The sequence below is a fragment of the Dasypus novemcinctus genome, unplaced genomic scaffold (genome assembly GCF_030445035.2).
Source record: "Dasypus novemcinctus isolate mDasNov1 unplaced genomic scaffold, mDasNov1.1.hap2 scaffold_207, whole genome shotgun sequence".
NCBI lineage: Eukaryota > Metazoa > Chordata > Mammalia > Cingulata > Dasypodidae > Dasypus > Dasypus novemcinctus.
In genome coordinates, this window is record NW_026688181.1 from 281343 (window position 1) to 307186 (window position 25844).

General features: G+C 38.4%; 1 pseudogene; it reads left to right on the top strand.

The window, feature by feature from the left end:
- LOC101428172 (cytohesin-3-like) overlaps nt 1-25844 on the top strand; it is a 152094-nt pseudogene that overhangs the window by 125695 nt on the left and 555 nt on the right.

The window sequence follows — 25844 nt, forward strand, 5'->3', positions numbered from 1 at the left end:
TGTAAACATTTTCATGGATCTCTAAAATTATCTTGAAACTTAGGCTCTCTACCTATTGTGCTTAATGGGTAAGTTAACCTTGGGCCTTCTCACGCTCTTGATACCCAGATGCCAATCTGGGTCAGCCCTTTCTCAAGAATAATGAACATCCCAGCTCATGTCAGCTTTAGTAGTAAAAAAGAATAGGGGTTCAAATTTCAGCTTTGCCCCTAGATTTGGTAGTAAAAAAAAAAAAGGATTTAAATTTCAGCTTTGCCCCTAGGGCACTTTCCCTTTTTGTTTAACTCGGCTACCAGAATTAGTGTAAGGATTCCAAGAGATAACAAATGTACAAGTTCCTAACCAAATATTGGTACTCAAAATGTAGTTTAAATTCCATGTCCACACATTCAAATCTTTCTTGAGCCTTCTATTTTCTCTCTTTCATAAAATTTTCTGTCACTTTTTCCCGGGGAAAATTAATGGTTGGTAGTAGTGAAGTGTATATTATAACCCTTTGCAAAATGTTTGCATTAACAAAAAGGACACTCTTTAACATACAGTATTAAACTTTCTTGATGGAATTGGAAATCTCAATCCTTATGTGAGCAGGCAGTATATGAAGAGGGCCTACCCTCCTCTTTTCATAGTCTATGGACTGTAAACAGTGCTTTCAATCAGGGAGGATCTCTAGTAGATGGTGATATTTCTGTCTTTCAGGGTGGTGCACCTTTTTCCAAAAATCTGATGTTGGATGAGTTATATACACAAAGATGAAAATGGTGATACTAGTTACTTGTTGATCTTACCTGCAACTGTATGACTTTGGGGAAAATATTTAAAAATTTACTTTGCTCATTTTTTAAGTGGGGCTGATGAAAATAACATGTGAAAATGCTTAAAAAACTCAAAATTAACCAATATTAAGTAGCATAATTATTAACTTATATATCCACAAGTATACAATCTCAGTTGATAGTAAAAAAAAATCCTCAGAGTTCGGGGCAAGATGGTGGCTGAGTGAGCTTACCTGATGGTCTCTCCTGCAAAGAAGTGGCTTGGCAGCATTGGAGGTTCTCCGGGACCAGGCTGTTTCGGGATTTTTGCAGGACAGGAAGTGTCTGGACATCGATTTGGTAGGAAGGTGCTGCAGGGAACACCTCACATTTGCTGGGTTTCCCATCCTCCACAGCCTCATTTCTGTGTGAAATGATTTTGGCAACCTACACTATTCCCTTTCCCTTACATCTTGATATCCTCCACCATCTACTGTCTCTCCTATATTCCATCTCACTCTCTTTGATCCACAAAGTGTCTAACTCTTAATTTCTAATACCTTTGTTTTGTTTTCTGTCTGTTACCCACTCTTGAAATTATTACCTTTCTTTTCTCTTTCCCTCTCTCACAAAAATACTAGTTTTTAAATTTATACCATATTCCTCCCATATTCAGTCGACTACCTCATTATAGGTACTATACCTACTGCTATGACTCTACACAACTTACATGAATCTAATATTGATCCTCCCAGATCTCATATTGTTGCTCTGTTAACATTTATCACCAACACTAATTTACACATTTTCCTTGCTTACACAATTGCCTTTCCCTGGCCCTAATACTCTCCTTTAAAGTGAACTCAACCAGCAATAAGAAATTAGAATAAGAAGAACAAAGTGACAAAGAGAAGATATAACACTTATGCAAAAACAACAGCTAATTAATCCTCAAGACTAGACAAAGAAGCTAAGGAACTGATTAAACCCGTCAAGATAAAATGATGACCAGACAGCAACAAAAATCTACAGACCAAACCAGTAATCAGGAAAACATGGCTGAATACAATGAACAAACTAAAAATCAGGAAGGAGAGCAGAACTTCCCACAAGTAATGAAAGATCACAGAACATTTATCACTGACAAATTTAATGAAGTAAAGGAAGAGGTTAACAACATGAAGACAACACTTGGAGGGGAAATTGCACACATACGCAAAAAGATAACAGATATGATGGGCATGAACACCACAGTTCAAGAAAGCAAAAATACACTTGCAGCAAATATCAGCAGACTAGAAGAGGCAGAGCAGAGAATTAGTGATGTGGAAGACAGTACATCAGAAATCAAACAGATAGTAGAATTGGTCGATAAAAAGACAGCAAAAATCCAGCTAGGACTTAGGGACCTGAATGATAAGCAAAACACTCAAACACACATATTATAGGCATTCTAGAAGGAGAAGAGAAGAGAAAGGGGTCAGAAGGAGTGTTGCAGGAAATAATGGCTGGAAAATTCCCAAATCTACTGAAAGAGACAGAAGTACATATCCAAGAAGCACAGCACACCCCAATTGTCATAAACCCCAACAGGCCCATCCCAAGACATATACTTGTCAAATTATCAAATGGTCAAGACAAAGAGAAAATTCTAAAAGCAGCAAGAGAAAAGAAAACCATCACATACAAGGGAAGCTCCATAAGATTAAGTGCTGATTTCTCATCTGAAACCACAGAGGCAAGAAGGCAGTGGTATGAAATAGTCAAGGTAGTACATGAAAAAAATTTCCAACCAAGAACACCCTATCCAGCTAAACTAGCATTCAAAAATGATGGAGAGTTCAAAATATTCACAGATAAACAGAAACTGAAAGAGTATACCAACAAGAAACCTCCCCTTCAAGAAATTCTAAAGGGAGTTCTGCAGGAAGAAAGGAAAAAACAGGACAGGCAGAGTTGGAGGAGAGTGTAAGAGCAACAAAAAAGACAAAAATAGAGGGGAAAAAATACAAACAAAATATGACAAACACAAATACAATCAAAATATGGCTAACACAAATAATTCCTTGAAAATAATAACACTGAATGTCAACGGATTAAACTCACCTATCAAAAGATTCAGACTGGAACACTGGATAAGGAAATATGACCCATCTATATGCTGTCTACAAGAGACACGTCTTATACATAGAGACTCATGGAGGTTGAAAGTGAATGGCTGGAAAACAATCATACAAGCAAACAATAACCAAAAAAAGGCAGGAGTAGCTATATTAATATCAGAAAAAATAGACTTTAAATGTGAAACAATTGTGAGAGACAAAGAAGGATACTACATTTTAGTCAATGGGACAATCTGCCAAGAAGATTGAACAATCGTAAATATTTATGCTCCTAACAAGGGCGCCTCTAAATATGTGAGGCAAACGCTGGAAAAACGAAGTGAAAGAATAGATGCATCTACAATTATAGTGGGGGATTTTAATACATCACTATCAACTCTGGACAGAACATCTCAAAAGAGAATCACTAAAGAAACAAAACATATGAACAGTAATTTAAAGGAGCTGGATCCAATAGACATATATAGATCATTACAACCAAACAGAGCAGAATATACATTTTTCTCAAGGGCACATAGATCATTCTCCAAGAGAGACCATATGCTAGGCCACAAAGAAAGGCTTAATGAATTCAGAAATATAGAAAGCATACAAAACAAAATCTATGACCACATTGGAGTGAAGCTGAAAATTTGCAAGGGTCAGAGGCCCAGATTTCACACCACAATTTGGAAATTAAACAGCACACTCTTAGAAAAACATTGGGTCAAAGAGGAAATCTCAAAAGGAATCAACAACTACCTAGAAACAAATGATAATGATAACACAACATACCAAAATTTATGGGATGCAGCAAAAGCAGTACTGAGATGGAAATTTATAGCCATAAATTCACATATCAAAAAAGGAGAAAGAGCAAAAATTGAAGAACTAACTGCACATTTGGAGGAATTAGAAAAAAAACAACAACGTAATACCACAGGAAGAAGAAGGAAGGAATTCACAAAGATAAGAGCAGAACTAAATGAAATAGAAAATAAGAAAGCACTTGAAAAGATAAACAACACCAAGAGCTGTTTTTTTGAGAAGATCAAAAAAACTGAAAAACCTTTAGTGAGGCTAACAAAGAAAAAAGAGAGAAGATGCAAATACACAAAATAAGAAATGAGAAAGGAGATATGACCACTGACCCCACAGAAATAAAGACTATCCTAAGAGGATACTTTGAAAAACTATATTCCAACAAAAATGACAATTCAGAGGAAATGGACAAATTCCTAGAAACACATAAGCAGTCCATATTGACGAAAGAAGAAATTGATGATCTCAACAAACCAATCACAAGTAAAGAGATAGAATCCGTCATTAAAAACCTCCCAACTAAGAAGAGCCCAGGGCCAGAGGGCTTCACAGGTGAATTCTACAAAACATTCCAGAAAGAACTAACACCAATCCTGCTGAAACTCTTCCAAAAAATCGAAACAAAGAAACATTGCCTAACTCCTTCTATGATGCCAACATTACCCTAGTACCAAAGCCAAACAAAGACACCACAAGAAAGGTAAATAACAGACCAATTTCTCTAATGAACCTAGACGCAAAAATCCTCAACAAAATACTTGCTAATCATATTCAACAACACATTAAATGAATTATACACCACGACCAAATGGGATTCATTCCAGGTATGCAAGGATGGTTCAACATAAGAAAATCTATCAATGTAATACACCATATAAACAGATTGAAGGAAAAAAAATCACACGATTATATCTATAGATGCAGAAAAAGCATTTGACAAAATACAGCACACTTTCTTGATAAAAACACCCCAAAACATCGGAATACAAGGAAATTTTTTGAACATGATAAAAACTATATATGAAAAAAGTACAGCCAACATTGTTTACAATGGAGAAATCCTAAAATCATTCCCTCTAAAGTCAGGAAAAAGACAAGGATGCCCACACTCACCCCTTCTATTTAACATTGTCTTAGAAGTACCTGCTCGAGCACTGAGGCAAGAACCAGATATAAAAGGCATTCAAATTGGAAAGGAAGAAGTCAAAATTTCATTATTTGCAGATGACATGATCCTATACATAGAAAACCCTGAGAGGTCTACAACAAAGCTTCTAGAATTCATAAATGAGTTTAGTAAATTCTCAGGTTATAAGATCAATGCACAAACATCAGTAGCATTTCTGTACACCAATAATGAGCAAGCTGAGGGGGAAATAAAGAAACAAATACCATTTACAATAGTCAATAAAAAATTCAAATACCTATGAACAAATTTAACAAAAGATATAAAAAACTCATACACCAAGAACTACACAAAGCTATTCAAGGAAATCAAAGAAGACCTTAATAAATGGAAGAATATTCCCTGTTCATGGGTAGGAAGACTAAATATTATTAAGATGTCTATCCTACCAAAACTGATCTACACATTCAATGTAATCCCAATAAAAATCAACACAGCATTCTTTAAGGAACTAGAAAAATTAGCTATGAAATTTATTTGGAAAGGAAAGAGGCCCCAAATAGCCAAAGACATATTGAAAAACGAAAACGAATTTGGAGGAATCATACTACCTGACTTCAAAACATACTACAAAGCTACAGTAGTGAGAACAGCATGGTATTGGCATAAGTAGAGACACACAGACCAATGGACCCAAAATGAGAGTTCTGATATAGATCCTCATATATATAATCATATAATATTCGATAAAGCCACCAAACCCTCTCAACTGGGAGAGAATGGCCTATTCAAGAAATGGGGCCTGGAGAACCAGATATCCATATGTAAAAGAATGAAAGAGGATTACCATCTCACACCTTATACAAAAAATCATCTCAAGATGGATCAAAGACCTAACTACAAGAGCCAAGACCATCAAGACTTTGGAAAGCAGTGTAGGGAAGCATATACAAGACCTTGTAATAGGACATGGCTTCATGACCTTCACAGGAAAAGCATGAACAGCGAAAGAACAAATAGATAAATGGGACTTCCTCAAAATTAAAACCTTCTGCACCTCAAAGGAGTTTGTCAAGAAAGTGAAAAGAGAGTCTACACAATGGGGGAAAATATTTGGTAACCATATCGGATAGGAGACTTATAACCTGCATATAAAAAGAACTCCTATACCTTGAAAATAAAAAGATAAACAACCCATTTAAAAAATGGGAAAAAGTTTTAAACAGACACTTCTCCAAAGAAGAAATAAAAATGCCTAAAAAGCACATTAAAAGATGCTCCAAATCTCTTGCTATCAGGGACATGCAAATCTAAACTACAATGAGATACCATCTTACTTGCATAAGATTGGCAGCTATGAAAAAAAACAGAAGACTACAAATGCTGGAAAGGATGTGGAGAAATGGAAACACTCATCCAATGCTGGTGGGAAAGCAGAAGGATCCAACCGTTCTGGAGGACAGCTTGGCGGTTTCTCAAAAAACTACCCATAGATTTGCCAAATGACCCAGCAATTCCAAAACTTGGTATATGCCCAGTAGAACTGAAAACAAGGAAACAAACTGATATATGCACAGCAATGTTCATAGGAGCCTTTTTCACTATTGCCAAAAGTTGGTATCAAACCAAATGCCCATCAACAGATGAATGGATCAATAAAATGTGGTATATACATACACTGGATTACTACTCGGCTTTAAGAACAAATACACTACAAACACTCGTGATAACATGGATGAATCTTGAGAACCTTATGCTGAGTGAAGCAACCCAGGCATTGAAGGACAGATACTACATAACCTCAATGATATGAAATAAGAAAACCAAGCTGCCTCAGAGAGCTAGAAACTGGATGATAGGCTTACAGGAAATTGGAGGGTAGAGGAAGAATGTAAGCTGACACCTATATGAGTGAAATCTACAATAAGCTGGAGGTAAGTATTTGTACAAGGATGGGAAAAAATGGGGGCCTATGGTTACCTTTGGGTGGGGCTTTGTGGACTTGAGGGGGACAAGGGATCAGAGGATGGGTAATATTGCCCAAGAAATTGGGGGTAGAGTGGGGCAACATATGAAATAAGAGATTGTCAGATATTTGGTTGAGAGTATAATGCCGAGAAAACCTTTTCAAACTATAATCAGGAAAGTTACCTGTTTGAGATGCTTAAGGGGATAATCTGACACAGGACTGGCTCCTAGGAAAAATGTGAATGCTCATTTTGCCATAGTGGGTTATATCATTGGATAGAGGCCCATATAATGAGAGTGAAGGTATACTCACATCCTGGGAAGGACTGATGCCCTCAAATAGAGCGAACTGTAACTCTCAAAAGAAATGATGGCTTATAGTGCATTAGGGCAGTTGCGCATGTCAAGCCCTCAACACTGTTGCAAGTATCTCTGAACATGGCCCTACATGCAATGAAGATTGACTGTCACTGTGGGCCCTAAGGGGAGGGGGAAAGAGGTATTGAATAGATGGAAAGAATGTAAATGTGTGGGCAATAGAATTGTTTTAAAAGAGTATGCAAGGATGGATAGAAGACATGTAAAATTAAACCAAAAATATATAGGGGCAGATAGGCTAAAATGTAAGTATTAATGTAAAACATAAGATAACTAAAAATTTAGAAAATTGTACAGTCTAAAATATAAACCACAATGTAAACCCAAATGTTACCTTGTTTGAAAGCTATTGTCTCAATATCCGTACATCAGTTTCAGTAAATATAGTATGAATATGTAAAAAGATTATTGCTGTGGAAGGGAAAAGGTGTTATGTTGGATATGTGGGAGTACTGTATATTGTATAAATGAATTACTGTGATCTAAAATTCTTGTGGAGATAAGCTTAATAACTAGAAAAAAGAAAAGAAAAAGATAGGACGTAGACACTGAGGAAAAGACGGAAGTAGTTGCCTTGCCAATTTGCATACAGGTCAACACATATTGCAGTGATGGAAGGCAAAACATCAAAAACAAAGCTTTTGCATTTTTAAATTTTTTGATACCCCAATTTATTTTTAACATAATTTTTCCAAATTAATATGTATTCTATATCTAACCTTTAAACTCATCACTATATTCCTTTTACAATTAAGGGAACCTGGCAATATATTGGGCTTCACCTTTCAGAAATTTTTGGATCACAGAGAGGTTCAACAATGGCAGCGGAGATATACTGGTGTGGGATATTATTGACAGGCGACACATGTTTAGCAGGGAGTTCTACAGGGCATATACCCAGGGCATATACATTTTTATGTAAAAATGTTTCAATATTTTCATAGTGGATAAAATTAAAAACAACAACTGGGGGAGTGCTGAGTTCCTAGCCAGGGGACCTCTATCACAGTCCCTAAAGGAACAGCAACAATCCCCCAAGTGCAAAGTCAAAGACCAAAAAAGAATGAAGGTCCAACAATGAGCCCTTGATACTAATGACTATGCTTGTGAGCCTGTGCACCTGAAATAAGAACAAGGCCTAGAGCTGCAGGGTGCCTAAGAGTTACCTCCTTAGAGCCTCCGTGTTGCACAAATGTGGCCAGTCTCGAAGCCAAACTCCAGATGTAAATGCATTGCCTTCCCCCCAGAGTGGGACTTGACTCCCAGGGATCAGCCTCCCTGGCACTGAGGGTTTACTACCAAGTACCAGCTGATGATGTAACTAGTAAATCACCTTGAATAAAAGAGTCAACTCGGACCAGCAGAATATTTCAGTTTACATATAATACCAGGAGTTAAAAACGCTTTTTGACCTTTATCAAGGGGGAAATGGAAAGGACAAATGAGTTTATAGGGTTATGAGTCTCCAAAAAAGAGCTGGGAGGTTATCAGAGGGGTTGCCCTTATGCACACCTCAGCAGAGTCCCACAGACAGATAAAGTAGGTACAACCTGGGTATTGGTTCTTCTGAGGGCTCTAGAGACCCACAGGTTCCATGGTCATGGCAGATGAAGTTCAGTACCATGTCAGTTGGCCCTTCTTTGAAGTTTGTGTTTCTGTGTGATGGAGCTGGACTCACATGTGATCTTTGATCACAAGCATCTCCTGTTACTTTTACCATAACTGTAGTTGGTGCTGGGGTTTAATATATACCCAGGGCATCTGAATCTCTGGACTGACCATACGATAGCCAGGCCTTGAGTCTCAACAGACTTCAGTTCCTACACTCTGATTTATTGGACTTATGCCATTCAGCTAACATGGAGTTGAAGAAGGTTAACCACCAGATGATGGACACAAGAGTGCCTACAACTGAAAGCAGGAGGATTGCATCCAGCATCCAAGTGGAATCTAAGCCCCCTCTTGATATAGATGTAGAGTGGACACAACCATTCAAAGGTCCACAGGATGGAGGAATAGAATATGGATTATTGTGGCCTTACTGATATTCTATTCATGAACTATTGTGATTGTAATAGAAGAAAATGTGGCATTGGTGTGGAGAAAGTGGCCATGGTGGCTGCTGGGTGTGGGGAATGGGATGAAGAGATGAGATGTGGAGGCATTTTCCGGACTTGGAGTTGTCCTGGGTCATGCTGCAGGAACAGTTACTGGGCATTGTATGTCCTCCCATGGCCCACTAGATGGAACATTGAAGAGTGTGGGTTATGATGTGGACGATTGACCATAAGGTGCAGCAGTGCTCAGAGATGTATTCACCAAATGCAATGAATGTCTCATGATGATGGAGGAGATTGTTGCTCTGGGGGGAGGATTGGGGTGAGAGGGGTGGTGGATATATGGGGATCTCATATTTTTTTAATGCAATATTAAAAAAATAAAGACAAAAAAACCATAATGAGACATCTTTTCAAACACAAGAGAATGGCTACTAATAAAAAATAGAGAATTATAAGTATTGTAGAGGATTTGAATAAATAGGAGCACTCCGTCACTGCTGTCAGGAAGGTAAAATGGTACTTCCACTGTGGAAAATAGTTTCGTAGTTCCTCACAAAGCTAAATTTACAATGACTGTATGTATTAGTCAAAGGGGTGCTGATGCAAAATACCAGAAACTGGTTGCATTTCATAAACTGGATTTATATGGGGTAGGGGTTTACAGACATGAGGCCATAAAGCATAAGTTACTTCCATCACCAAAGTCTATTTTCACATATTGGAGCAAGATGGCTGCTGAGGTCTCTGCATGCTGAGGCTTTCAGGGTTCCTCCCTTCCTCAGGCTTCTTATTTCAAGGGCTCAGGCTTCTTTCTGCCTGGGGCTTGCTTTTGTTTCCTCTGAGAGTTTACTTCCCGGGTGTCCAGATTAAGGCTGCAGCAACAAACTCCAACATCAAAAACTCCAACATTCAGAACACTTTAGTCTGCCCTTTGCCATGCCTTTTATCTGTAAGTCCCCATGCACCAAAGGGTAGGGACTCAATGTCTTCCTGGAACAAGGGGTTTATATAATTACTTAATTAGGTAAACCTATGAATCCAATATAATCTAAAATGTTAAGAGGAGTAGATCAGTTTACAAACATAATCCAATATTTCTTTTGGAATTCATCAGTAATATCAAACTGCTACAGACATGTGAAAGCCAAAGGATAAAAAGTTCCAAGTAAGTAATATCTTCACAGTAATGACATTGAATGTTAAAGGATTAATTTTCCAAAACAAAAGACACAGGCTGACAGAACAGATAAAAAACATGAATCATCCATACGTTGTCTACAAGAGACTAACCTTAGACTGATAGATAAAAATAGGCTGAAAGTGAAAAGTTGGAAAAAGATATTTCAAGCAAAGAGTCACCCAAGGAAACCAAAAGGAGGGGAAGCTATACTAATACTGATAAAACAGACTTTAAATGCAAAAATATTATAAGCGATACATGAGGCCATTATTTATTAATAAAAGGGACAATTAATCAGGAGAAATAAAATCATTAATAGCTACACAGTTAACAAGGATGCCCCAAATTATGGGGAGCAAAATCTGGCAAAATTGAAGTGAGAAATAAACTATTCTAAAATAATATTTGGAGGCTTCAATACTCCAGTCTCGTCAATGGATAGAACTAGACAGAAGATCAACAAGGAAATAGAAATTGAACAATATATGATAAACAAGCTAGACCTGACACACATTAGAGAATATTACACTCCAAATTATTGCACCTCAAATAAGCATGATACAACTTCTGAAGTGCTCGTGCCTCTTTCTCAAGAATAGACCACATGTAGGTTCACAAAAGAGACCTCAATAAATTTAAAAAGATTGAAATTATACAAAGTTCTTTTTCTGATTGTAATAGAATGAAAATGGAAATTATTACTAGGTGAGGAACAAGAAAATTCACAAATACATAGAGGGTAAAAAAAACACTCAAACAATTATTGGGTCAAAGAAAATATTGACAGAAAAATCAAGAAATATCTGGAAAGAAATGAAAATGAGACCATAGCATATCAAAACCTATAGGATGCACCAAACACAGTGCTAAGAGGGAAATTTATAGCCCTAGACACTTATATCAGAAAAGAAGAAAAAGCTACAATCAAAGACCAAAATGAATATCTGGGGAAATGAGAAAAATAACAGCAACCTAATCTTAAAGCAAGTAGAAGGAAAGAATCAACAAAGATAAGAGCAGAAATAAATGAAATTGAGAACAACAAAAAAAGGAAGAATTAAAAAATGAAAAGTTGGTTCTTTGAGAAGGTCAATCAAATCAACAAACACTGAGCTAGTCTTACAAAAACAGAAAGAGAGAAAGGCAAATAAATAAAATCAGAAATGAAAGGTGAGGCATTACTATGGACCCCACAGAAATAAAAAGGATCATAAGAGGATATTATGAAAACCTGTGTACATACAAATTAGACAACCTAGATGAAATGGATGAATTCCTAGAAATGTACAAACAATCTACACTGAGTGCACATGAAATAGAAGACCTCAGGAAACCAAACACGAGTAAGAGATTGAAGCAGTCATCAAAGACTTCCCAGCAAAGAAAAGACCAGAAAGTAATGGACTCACTGGGGAATTCACCAATCATTTTGAAATAACTGATACCAACCCTGCTCAAATTTTTTCCAAAAAAATGACAAGGAGGGAAATTTTGTAACTCATTGTATGATGCTAATTTCACCCTAATACCAAAGGCAAGTAAAGATACTACAAGAAAAGAGAATTAAAGGCCAATCTCTATGATGAATACAGATGCAAATGTTCTCAACAAACTACTTGCAAATCAAATCCAAAAGCATGGGTATGAAAGAGGGTTTCAAAGCAAATGCATTTTAGTTATACATCACATTAACAAAATTAAAGAAGATAAACCATATGATCTTCTCAGCTGATGCAGAAAAGGCATTTGAAAAAATCTGGCATCATCTCTTGATAAACAAAAACCCTTTGAAATATAGGAATAGAAGGAAAATTCCTCAAAATGAAACAGAAATGGATATGAAAATTCCCTGCCAGCATTGTACTCATTGGGGAAAGGCTGAAAGCTTTCTCTCTAAGATCAGGAACAAGACAAGGATGCCCGCTGTGACCACTGTTATTCAACATTGGGCTGGAAGTTCTAGTTAGATCAATTAAGCAAGAAAAAATAATTAAAAGTCATCCACTTCCCTACATTAAAGCATATTACAAATCTACAGTGGTCAAAACGGCATGGTTTTAGCATAAGGATAGAAGCATTGATTAAGGGAATCAAACTTAGAGTTCAGAAATAGGCCCTCACCTCTATGGTCAATTGATTTTTGACAAGGCAACCAAGTCCATTCACTGGGACAGACAGTCTCTTCAATAAATATTGGCAGGTTTCCCCCCAGCGTGGGACATGACACCCGGGGATGAGCCTCCCTGGCAACGAGGGACCACTATCAACTACCAACTGATGATGCAACTGGAAAATGACCTTATACGGAAGGTTCAATGCGGATCAGCAGAATATCCATGTCTACATAAAATACCATGACTTTAAAATGCTGTTTGACCTAAAGTAAGGGGGAAATGGAAAGGAGAAATGAGTTTATATGGCTACGAGTTTCTAAAAAAGAGTCTGGAGGCTGGCAGAAGGTTTGCCCTCATGCACAACTGAGCAGAGTCAGACAGACAGATAAAGCAGATACAACCCCCAGATATTGGTTCCTTTGAGGGCTAAAGAGACCCATGGGAGTTATGGTCATGGCCGATGGGGTTAACTACCAGGGCAGATGGCCCCTCTTTGGAAATGGTGTTTATGTGTGATGAATCTGGACTCAGATGGGATCTCCCTTCATAAGACTTCCATGCTAATGTGCTGGAGGTGCAGTTAATGTTGGGGTTTAAGATATATTTAGGGGATTTGAATCTCTGGACTGACAATGTGATAGCCAGATCCTGAGCCTCAAAAGACTCCAGCACCTACAATCTGATTTATTGGACTTACCACACTCAGCTAAGATGGAGGTGAAGAAGGACAACCACCACACCATGGAGCCTAGAGTGATTATAACTGAAAATGGGAGGATTGCATCCAGCATCCAGGTGGAATCTGAGCCTCCTCTTGACATAAAGGTGCAATGGACACAACCAATCCAGTGTCCACATAGAAGAGGTGGCATTGGATTGGGAAAAGGGGACATAATGGACAAAGGGTATGGGGAAAGGCAGGAAGAGATGAGAGGTGGAGGCGTCTTCGGGACATGGAGCTGCCCTGGATGGTGCTTCAGAGGTAATCACCGGACTTTGTAAATCCTCACAGGGCCTACTTGATGGAATAGAGGAGAGTATGGGCCATGATGTGAACCAATGTATATGAGGTGCAGAGGTGCCCAAAGACGTACTTACCAAATCCAATGGATATGTCATGATGATGGGAACGAGTGTTGTTGGGGGGGGGGGAGAGGGGGGGTGGGGGGGGTGGGGTTGAATGGGACCTCACATATATATTTTTAATGTAATATTATTACAAAGTCAATAAAAAATAAAAAAATTTAAAAAAAAATAAATATTGGCAGGAGAAATGGATGATTGTAACGAGGAGAATGAAAGACTACCCAATCTCACTCTCCAGACAAAAGTCAACTCAAAAGGGATCAAAGCCATAAAATTAAAGCCAGGGCCATAAAACTACTAGGAAGAAATTAGAGGAAAGTATCTTTGAGATTTGATGATAGGAGGTGCATTCTTAATCATTACAGCCAAAGCACCCATAATGAAAGAAAAAAAAACTGATAAATTGGAACCACCTCAAAATTAAAGACTTCTGCGCTTGATAATACTTTGCCAAGAAGGTGAAAAAGTAGCCTACTCAATGGGATAAAGTTTTCAGAAATCAAAACTTTGTAAAGGGCTTAATATCCATGAATGTGAAAGTATTCTACAATTCAATGATAAAAAGACACATAATATGATTACAAAATGGGCAGTGAACATTTTCCAATGAGAAATACAAATGTGAAAAAACACATGAAAAAAATGTTCCACATCAAAAGTTATTAGGGAGATGCAAATCGAAACTACAGTGAGATTTTATTTCATACCCATATAATGGCAATTATTACAAAAATATTAAAAATAAAAGTGTTAGAGAGTATGTGAAGAAATAGGATTCACTGTTGTTAGGAATCTAGAATTTGTACACCTGCTATGGAAGACTGTTTACTCGCTCCTAAAGAGATTAATAGAGACCTGCCATGTCATCTGGCCATCTCAATACTAAGCATATATCCAGAAGAAATCAGAACAGGGACACTGACAAACATATGCACACCAATGTTCATAGTGGGAATATCCACAGTTGCCAAAAGATGGAAACAATCGGGTGTCCATCAAACAATGAATGGATAAGCAAATCATGGTATATACATACTATGGAATATTATTCAGATATAAGAAGAAATGAAGTGGTAAGCCATATGACAACATGAATGAACCTTGAGGACAACAGGTTGAGTGAAGCAAGCCAGACACAAAAGGGAAAATATAGAATGATTTAACTAACAATATCCAATTATAATTCACAAACTCAGGGATTTAATAGCTAGAATACAGGTCACCAGAAGATAGAATGAGGATAGAGAATGAAAAGCTGAGTCTTAATTGTGAAGAATCTGTAAAAGGGTTGCTTGGAAATGTGTGGAAATGGATAGAGGTGATAGCACATTTTAGTGATTGTAATTTGCAGTGCTAAAAAATGGGTATAATAGTGGTTGAATGGGAAAGATTACAGTCGTGTATATAGTTTAAAGGAAACCTAAAGGATGTAACATGGGACTGTAGAAACATAGCAAACTCTCTTGTGGACAGTGAGTATAGCTAATGGTGTAAATATAGGAATATTTACAATAAATGTAAATTTATTGCACATTACAAGATGTTAATAATAGGGTGATATTTGAGTGAAAATGCAACTAAAGCAAACTGTGTAGTATAGGGTTTAAGAGTACATTAATATTAAGCCAGGAATGATAGGAAATAGGAATTATGCTAAGTAAAAGAAACTAGACATGAAGTACTACATATTATTTGACTCCTTTCTATGCAAGTAAGTATATAATTACAGAAACGGATGAACAGTTTTTTATGGCATGTTAAGGATAGTGGGATTCAGACGTGACTATGGGTTTTTTTTTAGGAGTAATGAAAATGTTCTAAAATTGACTGCAGTGATGAATGTACAATCAGTGATTATACCAAAAGCCACTGATTGTACACTTTAGATGGACTGTATCATTTGTGAATACATTTCCATAAAATTGATTTAAAATATAAAAACCACACACTGTAAATATGATAGAACTAAGGGAGATTGGAACAATTTTTCTGTACTTGGAATGTCTTACTACCTCCTATTCAACACCTTTTCCAGAAATTTTAGAAACCTCTGTCAATAGCCAACCATCTAAAGCTTAACTAATTGTGATATACTTAAGAGTAAACTGTTAATAAAGGAATATTTGAAAAATATCAACAAGTTTATAATGATGAATAATTCAATAGCTATTAAAATTAAAAGTCTATATATAGCTACTTTGGTTGTCCTTCCATTTCACGTAGCTTCACCTTCTAAACTTGGAATCTGGTCTCATTCTTTTCTGTCATCGAAAAAAAGTCCAGTTTAGCTTGGTTTCAAACTAGATTGCCAATGATGTTCTTTCTATGCCTTTTATATATTTCAATTAGTTTGCATCAGGTTCCAAGCCTTTGAGTTTTGCGATTATTTAAATAATAGCAGGAAGTAACAGACGTTATTCAGCTAGATGTGCATTTTAATTGATTTTTATTTCTAGGAAGCAGAAGAGCCTTTTTTTGACAATGGCATGTCAAAGGGAAGGTATTATCTTCATAATTCCATTCCTTAAGTTGATTAATCAGTGAAGAGTTATTCAACAATTATTTACTGAATTCATTCAATATGCCAAACTTGTCTTAGGAAAATAGGAACATATACAACCACAGTCCTAGAGAATTTTACAGTCTAGTATCTGTAACCGGTAATTTCTAAATGATAGTAAGAGCTATAGAGTATAAACACAGTGCACTGTAAGCATCGGTTAGGGAGGTAAAAGTGATCAAATCTCTTGCTAATTTAATGCAGCTCTCAGAGGAAGTGACTCTAAGAAACAAATTGTTTCAAACTTTAATAAGAGTCATCTGACTCCAACCCTTCTATCAACAAAAACAACCCAAAAGCAACAAAAAGAAGTTAGAATATTTTAAGTCTGTTAGAGGAATAGTCTCAGAACTCACAAAAGCCCTTCAAGCTAAGGAGAAAAAGTTCTCAAGAAGCAAGAAAGTTGGATAATCTTCTAGTAAACATTTCAAAAGGACAGTGATAGAGGTTGAACCTCACATAGGATCTGTGAAAGCCAAACAGGGATTCAAAGATTCTTTGCTTGGTGTTCCTCTGTTTCCTTTTCTGGCTGCTCAGAAGTCCAAAAGTCACAATCATTCCCATTCCTTCCTTATTTCCTCTTCTTTTTACTTTCTGTCTTTAAACAACTTAATTGTTGGCTTCAATGATTTTCTGTTTTATAGAAGTCCTAAAATATAATTTACAGAGATTTTTAGATATTGGTTGAATTTTCTGACTCAAATTGCTTTTGATGCCTAAAAGATCAGTTGAATTGTTATTTTCCTGAAACTCAAATTATGATGAAAACCTCCCCTTAATAGAAACCCAATATGAGAACAGGGAAAGTTGAAGTAGAGATTGTGGCACAATGCCAGGAATTCTAATTTGGTTATGTCACATCCAGCTGGTTCTGGTTCCAAATCCACCCACTGGGGTTGAGATGGTAGATTTTAAACAAGAGTTGTAACTTCTTGGGAGATTTTCTGAGGAACTAGTGAAAGGTTCTCAACGAACAATGCTAGAAGCCATGGACACACTGCACTGTATAGAACCATTTCCTATGAGATAATATCGGAAGTATAAGCAGTTAAACGGTCAACCAGTTTTAATTTTCAATATAAGAACATTGTGATTGTTTTTGAACCCTAACTAGAACCCTAACGATTGTTTTTGAACCATGAACTAGAGATACATGGTAAAAAAAAAAAATGGGAGGACATAGAGTAAACATCATGGGATTGAGATCTTAATATTAGTTATTGCTCTTACTGGTATTTTAACAATTGATTACAATACTCCTGTATTTTTTAGGAGAACTGGAGAATGAACCTGAGTACTAGTATATGGAAAACAGGTGTTCAACCACTGAGCTACACCTAACCCAGTCATGTATTATTTATGAAGTAGTGAAGAAGAAAAAAAAGGAGAAGGCAAACAAGAAAATAGAGAAATTTTGTGCTTTTTTTCTACTCTACCCTCACAGAATAATGACTCTAGGTACTCAGCAGGAGAGGCTTTGTTCTAAGGTGCTTCAGCTTTACAGAGTACATATCAAAATCCTGGCCAAATGTAAACCCTGTGCATAATTATAAGGGAAAATGACTTTAATGCAGGATTCCAATGGAAACATGTCAGGTTCCTCTTTTAAAAATTAAATGTGTCATGGGAGTGAAAATGGAGAACCAAAGGATTTGGAAAATTCTTTGTTCCCTAAAAGCATGATATTCAGGCAAAGATGGTAGGAATAATTTTTTTCAGGCTGGTGGAAGATAAGAAAATGCTTGCAGCAATCCATGGAGTACTTATTAACAAAAATGGATCAATCTAGGTAAAGCAGTGAGTTTAATGGCATCCTTACTTGCCTTATTCATATTCCCACATTCTTTAACCACACAGTTTACATGTAAACCAACAGGCTACAACCACCATGAAAGCCAGCATCCTGGAAACCATGAGGATGGAGAAGAATAGGGCTGGAGCTTTTCCAAAACCCCAGTCCTAGAGAATTTTCATAATTCGAACCACCTGGTAGTTTCCTGAAAGAATATTTTCTTAGACTGTCTTTATTTGACTTGGCTTGTGCAGATTCAGGAGAAAAAGTCTTTTCCCCAAAGACATTTGTTGAAAACCAATTCTAGTAATGCATAGAACAGCGAGAAAGAAGATCAACAAGGAAACAGAAGAACTGAACATTATAAAATAACTAAGCAGAGCAAACATCTATAGATCACCCAATCTAACAAAGGAAGAATATATAGCCTTCTCAAGAGGACATGGAAAATTAACAGGTTAGATAATATGCGAGGATATAAAAAAATGCCTCAATAAATTTAGACAGATTGAAATAGTACAAAGCATGTTCTCCAGCCACAATGGAATGAAATTAGATTCTATAACTTAAGGAAAATTTGGAAATTCACAAATATTTGGAAATTTTTGTAAATACTTCAAAATACCTGTTGTGAGTTGAATTGTGTTTCCCAAAACGATATGTTCAAGTCTTCACTTCAAGTATTTGTGAACTTATTTGGACATAGGCTCTTGGATGATATAATTAAATTAGGATCAGGGTCATACTGGATTAAGGTGAGCCCTATACCAAACACTGGTGTCTTTATAAGAAGAGGGAAATTTGGACTCAAAGGGAAAGCATGATATAAGAATAGAGGTAGAAATTAGAGTGATGCATCTGCAAGCCAAAGAAAGTGAAAAATTACTGGCTACCACCAGAAGCTAGAAGAAGCAAAAAGGGGCAAGAATAGCCTTGATTTTGTACTTCTAGCTTACAGAACTATGAAAGAATAAAGTTGAATTTTTATAAGACACCCAGTTTGTGTTCAAGTGGTACAGCAGGTCTAGGAATTGAATATAATGTACAATGTGGAAAAGGAGAATTCACAAAGGATGTGGTGAGTGAAAAGAAAAACACAACTTCCAAAGAGTTAATGAATTTAGCTAAAATATTTGAGATGGGATTTTATAGCTGTAAATATATCTATTAAGAAAGAAATAAGAAGTGGGTGTGGTTCAACCACGTGGATGCCTGACTCTCACATGGGAGTTCCTGGGTTCAGGCCCCAGTGCCTCCTAAAAGATGACAAGCAGTCGCCGCCTCTGGATGCAACACAGCTAGATGCCAACTCTTGACCCAACAGAGCCAGAAGAGGCAGTAGCCCGTGGGAAGCAGATGTGGCTCAGCCTGTTGGGCTCTCACCTCTCATGTGGGAAGTCCTGGGTTAGGTCCCCAGTGCTCCTGGAGAAGGCAAGCAAACAAATAATGAATAGAGAGAGTCATAAAGTATCTGGGAGAAGGGAGGAAAAATAAATTGAACAAAAATAAATAAAAATTTAAAAACTAAACAAAAGAGGAAAAATGACAACTCAATCCATTTCCTTTCCAACTTAAGACTATAAAAAAGAATAACAACCTAAACCCTGAGCAAGCAGAAGGAAGAAAATAGTAGAAATGCATGGAGAAATCATTAAATAGTGAGTGTAAATAAAATAGTGAAAAACCAACAATTCTAAGGTGGATTATTAGTAATTATCAAAGTAAGAGAATACGTTGACCAGACCAAGAAGAGTGCAAAGACTCAATTCGGTAAAATTAGGCATGAAGGAGGAAACACTATTAGCAATTTAAATAAAAATGATTATATTGACATACTGTGAATATTTGTAGGCTAAAAGTTAGATCACCTGGGGGAAATAGAAATATTCAGAGAAAGATGTAAACTAACAAAATTGATTAAAGATCCATCCCAGGGTCCACAGGCTGGAGGAACACAGTATGGATTAGAGTGGACTTACTGATATTCTACTATGGAACTATTGTGATTGGTAATGGAAGGAATTGTAGCATTGGTGTGGAGAAATTGGCCACCATAGATAGTGAGTGTAGGGAGAGAGAAGAAGAGATGTCATGTGGGGGCATTTTCAGGACTTGGAATTGTCCTGGGTGGTACTGCAGGGACAGATGCTCGACATTGTGTATCCTGCCTTGGACCACTGGGTGGACTGGGGGAGAATGTAAACTACAATGTAAACCACTATCCATGTGGTGCAGCAGTGCTCCAAAATGTCTTCACCAAATGAAATGAATGTGCCGCGACGATGAAAGAGGTTGTTGATGAAGGAGGAATGGGATGAGAGGGATGGGGGGTATATGGGGACCTAATATTTTTGACAATTGACAACTAATAATTACAAAAAATTTAATTAGTAATTGAAAAATCTCTCATAAACAAAAGTCCTCAACCAGACTACCTCAGTGGTAAATTCTACCAAACAGAATATTCAATGATAATCCTTCACAAACTTTTCCAATAATAGAAGAAGGGAGAACACTTTCCAACTTATGCTATTATTCCACCATGTCCCAGGCTCCAAAACTAGATGAAGACATCAGAGGAAATAAAAACACCAGGGAAACGGACTTGGCCCAGTGGTTAGGGTGTCCGACTACCACGTGGGAGGTCCGCGGTTCAAACCCCGGGTCTCCTTGACCCTTGTGGAGCTGGCCCATGCTCAGCACAGTGCTGATGCGCGCAGGGAGCGCCGCGCCACGCAGGGGTAGTAGGGGAACCCCACGCGCAAGGAGTGCGCCCGTAAGGAGAGCCACCCAGCACGAAAGAAAGTGCAGCCAGCCCAGGAATGGCGCCACCCACACTTCCCATTCCGCTGATGACAACAGAGGCGGACAAAGAAACAATACGCAGCGGATGGACACAGAGAACAGACAACTGGGGGAGGGGGGGGATTAAATAAATAAATAAATCTTAAAAAAAAAACAACAACAATCATTATTCCTTTTGAATATAGACACAAAATCCTTAACAATTTTCTAGCAAACAAAAAGTCAGGGGATATATGAGAAGTATTATACTATAAGACCAAGTGGGGCTTATCCTGGGAATGAAAGATTTGACCAAAATACAAAAATTTGTCAATGTAACAGATCATATTAATGGAATAAAAGGAAAGGACACTTGATTATCTCAACAGACATATAAAAACCATTTGAAAAAATCCAACTCCCTTTCTTGACAAAAACATTGAACAAACTAGAATAGAAGGGAACCTCCTCAACATGATAAAATCATCTACACAAAAGCCACAACTAATCTTATACTTAATGGTGAAAGACAGTATGTATTCTCCCTATAACAACAAGAAAAAAACACAACACAGAGATGTCTATTCCCACCACTTCTATTTAACACTTTACTGAAGAGTCCAGGCAGGGAAATTAGGGCTGAAAGTGAAATAAATGGCAAGTCCAGAAATAAAACCAAATGTCTATGGTCAGCTGAATTTCAACAGGAGTGCCAAGAACATTCAATGAAGAAGGAATCGTAATTTCAAAAAAAGATCTGGGACAACAGTATAGCCACATGCAATATAATTGGCCTTCCCCTGATGTCAGTTCCCATAAACCCATGAAGATCTCTTACGTAGAGTCCCCTTCCGCTCTCAGCTCTGTCATTTCTTGTTCAGGTGTCTCATGGAGGTGAGGGCTATCGTCAGTGAAGGACAAACTCAAGTAGGAAGTGGGAGAGGGTCCAGGCTCTGCCAGACATAAAGGCGAGGACCCTGAAGGAGGGGCCCTCCCACCCCAGATAGACACGACCACATAGAATGCAGTTCCCTACCTGCTATCAGCCCTGGGAGATGCAGGACCTCGTGGCTGGATGTGGAGTATATGACTTCTCTCCAGCTGGCCCAAGAGGGGAGGGCCCTGGTCCGAGGAGCCAGTCTTCAGGTCAGAGAAGGGAGGGGACCCAGTTTCTGCCAAGTGTGAAAGTGAGAAAGATGAGGAAGGACTGAAGGTCCTCCTACCCCAGGCAGAAGGGGACCCAGCCTGCATGTCCCTTCTTTCTGCCCTGAGAGGTCCCAGGCAGGGTCCCCGAATGTAGTTTCCTGACTTCTGATATGGGCTTCTGAGGGAAGTAAGGCTTCCTCTGAGCAACGATTCAGATAAACACAGGGAGAGGTCCCAGGCCCTGCCAGGATTCGACGTAAAGACCCTCAGGAAAGACTGAGAGCATTTACAACCACAGACTGCAGAGAAAAAGGTCCTTGATGCCAGGGAGGTCCCAGGTCGAGTTCCTGGGTATGGTGCTACCTGACTTCCGTCTGAGGGGGTGGACTGAGGTCAGCCAAGGGAGGGGTCCGAGGCTCTGCCAGGCATCAAGGTGAGGACTCGGAGAGCAAACTAAGGGAGCGTCCCTCCCCTACAAAGAGCGGGCACCACTGAAGGCTGCCCCTGCTGTCGGCCTTGGGAGGTCACAGGCAGAATTGTCAGTCAGAGGCTCCTCCTCCCCTCACTCCTAGTTCGGATGTGGCATGGAGATGAAGGCTGTGGCCTGAGGGACCATCCTCAGAGCAGCAGAAGGGTGGGGCTCAATGACCTGTTACAAATAAATAGGAATATATTGAGGATGTCTGAGACACTCCCCCGTGAACACAGGGGTCCCCATAGAATCCACCTGCCCCTGAGACAATGGAGAAAATCAACAAAACCAGAAGTTGATTATTTGCAAATTTCAACAAAAATTGGCAATTTTGGGGGTAGCTAAGGAAAAAGAGGTTGTTGATATGGGAAGAGTGTGGGATGGGGGGTGGGGTATGTGGGAACCTCATATTTTTTGTGGTCTATATACCTTAAAAAAAGAAAATTTAGAAAAGAATAAAAAAATAAAGTTATACAAAAAATCCTATTTGATATTACATACAGATGATGATATAAGAGTATTTTTATTTTAATTTTTATAAGGATCTCTATTTCTATATTAAGCAAATATTATTTTCATAATAAAAGTAATGGAAGCTATTTGAAAAAAACAAAAAAAGAAAAAAGAAAAAAGAAAAAGCAAAGAAACTAATAACTAAAATAAGAAATGAAAGTATGCATATCACTAGCAAACTTAAGAGAAATGAAAAGAACTGTAAGAGAATATTGCAAATAACTCTACACCGACAAATTAGATAACCTATGTAATAAAGAACAAATCCCTAGAAACACACGAACTACCAACACTGACTGAAAAAAGAAACTCTTATCAGACCTATAACAAATAGAGCCTGAATAAGTTATTACAAACATCTTTGCTGTGGGATGGAGAAGTAGTTCAATCACTGTAAAAACAGTTTGAGGTTTCCTCAAAACGTTACATGGACAGTTGCCATGTGATCCAGCAATAACACTCTTCGAATTATACCTGAAAGAATCGAAAACAGCTACTCAAACATATACACGTGCACACAGGTGCAGAGCAGCACTAGCCACTGTAACCAAAGGGTGAAGCAACCCAGATGTCCATCAGAGGATTCATAGCCAGTTAAACTGTGCTATATACACAAACAATAGAGAATTACTCAGGCATATAAAATAATAAATGCTACAGGGTGGCTGCTTCTCAAAAACATGCTAAATGGAAGAAATGGCCAATTGTGAGATTCCATTTACATGATATATCCAGAACAGGTAAATCCATAGAGAAAAAAGCAGATTGCTGGAAGCTGGGTCCGGGGGTGGCGGGGGCTGGTGTGTGGATGGGGAGAAACTGCTTACTGCCTAAAGGGTACAGAGTTTCTATTTGGGTACGAATAATGTGCTTGGGACATTCCCAACACTGTGAGCTTATTAAATGCCACTTAAATGTTTCCTTTAGAAGAGGTAATTTTTTGTTAGGTGAAGTTCACCTCCATTTTAATAACACACTAAACGAACAAGTAAGTAGAAGTGTTAATGTTTAACTCAGGAATTCTTCCCTTCTGAATCTATATTAAAAAAATAACCGTTCAGGCAAAGACCTATATACAAGAATTCAGTTGAGGCCTAGGCACTACGAGGTCTGGTATCCACGGTATTTGCTTTTTTGGTAGAGCCACTCTGCTGCTTTTGGGGTTTCAATGGTATGGCTCTGGACTTTCATGAGGGCATCTGCCTTAACAGTCTCAAGAGATGTTAGAGGCGGGGGCAGGGACACTGTAGACAATTACCTGTCACTGCTGTCAGGGGTCCGAGATGTTCTTTCACAGACTTTTCTTCTCCAAGAGGGCAGTTTACAACAGTTTACTGTTCTTGTTTTGTACTTTTTTCTCTTCTCATAATTGTGACTAGAACTCAAGTGGTATTTGTTTAGAAAGTTGCCTTTGCCATAAACCCCATCCAAAGCTAATATTGGTACTGGCTATATCCAATTCACAGCTTAGGTTATGATCCACCCCGGGGAAGCGGACTTGGCCCAATGGATAGGACATCCACCTACCACATGGGAGGTCCGCGGTTCAAACCCTGGGCCTCCTTGACCTGTGTGGAGCTGGCCCATGTGCAGTGCTGATGCACGTAAGGAGTGCCCTGCCACACAGGGGTGTCCCCGCATAGGGGAGCCCCACGTGCAAGAAGTGCGCCCTGTAAGGAAAGCCGCCCAGCCTGAAAGAAAGTACAGCCTGCCTAGGAATGACTCCAAACACACGGAGAGCTGACACAACAAGATGACGAAACAAAAAGAAACACAGATTCCCGTGCCGCTGATTAGGGTAGAAGCGGTCACAGAAGAACACACAGTGAATGGACACAGAGAGCAGACAACTGGGGGGGGTGGCGGGAGGGGGAAGGAGAGAGAAATAAATAAATAAATAAATAAATGTTTAAAAAAAAGAATTCAATTGTATCATTACCTGTAATAAGGAAAAATTGAAGACAATTTAAAGTATTCAACAATTACATTATAAAGAATCTTTATATATCCATTCTATAGTGTTTTTAAAAAAATTTTCGCAGGAGGAAAAGCCATAAACTAAGTGGGAAAAAAAATGCAGGGAAAAATTTAATCCTAAACTTTCAAAGCATTAAACATTATATGTGATTGCTACATGTTTAATGTCTTAATACAATTATAAAGTAAGAAGACGTTCAGTGTATTTAATGCTGAATGTCAGGGCCCAATTGATTTTCATTTCCTTACCTATCCTAAATTGTGTTAATTACCTTGTACCACCCTGAATATCTTAAAATCTGAAATCCCAGAACCTCCCCTCCAACCCAAGGAAATAGGGAAGAAAATTTGGGCGAGCAGTCGCTGAAAAGATACTCGGACATAGAAGAATGTTAACTCAGTTTTATTTTCTGCAGTACCAAACATTTAAGCTTCACCCTCTTCCTGCAACTGGGGAACAAAACGAGCGTCCAACAGCTAACATAGGCCAAAAAATTAGACTGCAAACGTAAAATGACACAGACTCCAGGAATCAATGCCCTAGAGAAGGGAGCATTGCCTGGGAAGTGACCCAAGGTTAGGCTTCAGGCCCCATTTCCTTGTCCACACTTGGTAGGAAACAGGGGCTGAGAGTGCTTCATGGACTGCAGCACAAGGAAACGCTTCCGCAGGAAGGAGGTGGAAGGAATTCGGAGTAGCCCAAGGTCTTCATCAATCCATCTGCTAATAAATAGGGGAATAAACCGAAATCAAACCCAAAGTATAAATTCTCCAACTAGGCCCAGTGCACCATGCCTGGTCTTTAGAACTCACATTTAGGTGTCTCTTGGTCTCCATTATTCATCCTTCGGGTGAGATTGACCCTGGCTGCCACGCCACCACCATGCCCGGGTGCCACCCCCCTACTCCAATCCTATCCCACACCACTACCATCACCACCCCAGGCCCTTTCCAGCACTGACACCACCAGGAAGCTGCTGGTCACAGAGAGTCCCCTCCGAATCGCCTG